The following is a 2253-nucleotide window of genomic DNA, read 5'->3' as shown; positions in this document are numbered from 1 at the left end:
CTCCCCCTTCCGTGAACTGGGCTAAAGCGCAGAAGTTCCGCTTCCCGGCAGCGGGTCTTAAAGAGACAGTAAACGAACTTGGGCGGGTTTGACGTAGAGAAGATATGGAATACATGATTTTGGGTCACCCTTAATGTTAAACTCTTCCTCTTATCTCTGTAACTATGACGCCCACACAATGATGTCATCACTGTATCGCAGGTGTTCTAGAGTTTCACCCTGTTCCAGTACAGTCTGGATCAGCCCATGCCAGATGGTAAGGCTGTGTTTCCACCCCTGGGGTAGTCGATTCAAGGTGTACTGGACATCCCTTAAAGAAGACCAGAACCATATGCAGCAACATGCTGGCTCCTAGCAAAAAGACCGGATTAGTTTCAAAGGTATTCAAAATCTTCAAAGTTCTCAAACACTACTGCTATCAGCCTGGAGGAGAAGGAAGGAAGGAAAGAAAGAAGGAGGGAAGAAAGATGTAGGAAGGTGTCTCCCCCATATGTTGTTCCTCTGAGGAGAAAAGGCTGAAGATGTGATTATTAATCGTTCCCAGTAGATTACTCCCAAAGTACAGAGGTACCTGCAATACTGAATACATACACCAGATTGGTGTCCCGACCAGCGACATTGTCATATCATAAGCCAATACTAAAAAGTACCCCACAATGATAGTCTTAGCCCAGGCCCCAAGGACAATAAGCATTACACCAGGGAACACATACTGCAAGTAAGGTATTACCGGTATTACAGAACACAACCCTGAGACAAAACATAACAACTGTGAGAGCAAATAAATCTACATTGTAACCTGCAACTATAAAACCAGTACAATGAATGTTTATAACATTCTTGTTTTAACATGCTCTGGTCAGATCTGTTGTTATCTCAACCCTTCGAGCCTCACATTGGGCACTAAAAAGGACTGTCGTGGTTTAAGCCCAACTGGCAACTAAGCACCACAGCTGCTTGCTCATTCTCCCCCACCTCCTCCCCACCCTGGTGGAATGGGGAGGAGAACTAAAACTTGTAGGCTGAGATAAGAACAGTTTAATAATTGAAACAAAGTAAAATATAATAATAAATTATTTTTAAAAGAGATATAAAACCCAAGAAAAACAAGTGATGCACAATACAGTTCCTCACCATGTGCTGATTGATGCCAAAAGCAGTCCCCAAAACATGATTGGCCTCCTGTAGGTTACGGGACGGCCGGACGTACGGAGACGGATGGAGACGAGAGATCTCTATAGGCAGGTTTTGGGACACATGGGGTTTATTGTAAAGGGCTTGGGTATAGGGGCACTGCTCAGAGCTGCCAGACTCAGCTCTGAGCAGGCCCAAGAGAGCAAGAGTATAGACGGGTGAGAGAGAGAGAGGGTGTAAGAGCAAGCGTGGAAGTAAGGAAGGAAAAGAATGAAGAGGAAGTGAATAGAAGTGGAAGTGAGGAATGAAATAGAAGTGGAAGAGAAGAGAGAATGGAAGTGAGAATGTCTGAAGTCTTGGTTACAATACAATAAATCATCTTCTGTACTGAATATTCTAATTGTCACTAACCAATCTAATACAAGATACAAATCCTATAGCATTTACATACAGCCTATAAGAGTTCTTATATTACCATAGAGTGTTACATCTTAACTTCTAAAAACTACTCTTTGGACCCCTTCTGCTGAGCTAGTAGGGTCTGCTCTGACCCTTGGACCTGCCTGCAAGCAGAGGGTATTGTTCAATCAAGAGGGGATTACCTTCAGTCATCCATACCATTGTTTTCCAGTTGTTCAGTAACTAAGACTTGGTATTTCAAAAATGGCTTTCATTTCGATGTCGCCTGTAGTTTTCATATTCCCAAAATCTTTTGTCAGGCAATCATATTTATAAAGCTTTCCTGTTTCATCTTCCCCAACAGTTTTATAACGAGATGTGACAACCAAGAAGACATATTCGTTCATAGAACTGCTATTAAATGGAATAACCCTAAAAATTACCTGCAAAGTGTAGGAGATGGGGAAGTTGTACAATTTGATAAAGCGGAGGTATTCCAGTCAAAGGCAGCTGTTATGCACAAAATTATAAACAATATCCATCCCAGCAACTTCCCTACCCACAACCTACTTTCCCCTTTTACCCTATACCCAATATGAACCCTTTCCTAAATTTACCCCATCCCCAGTTTATTCCTAATCTGTTTTTCACCCCATGGCTTCCCTATACAATTCCATTTCTCTACAATTCCTCTCCAATGCCGAGAGGGGGATGACAAGA

Source organism: Corvus brachyrhynchos, unplaced genomic scaffold (genome assembly GCF_000691975.1).
Source record: "Corvus brachyrhynchos isolate BGI_N302 unplaced genomic scaffold, ASM69197v1 scaffold781, whole genome shotgun sequence".
NCBI classification, from domain to species: Eukaryota; Metazoa; Chordata; class Aves; order Passeriformes; family Corvidae; genus Corvus; species Corvus brachyrhynchos.
This window is presented reverse-complemented; position numbering follows the sequence as displayed.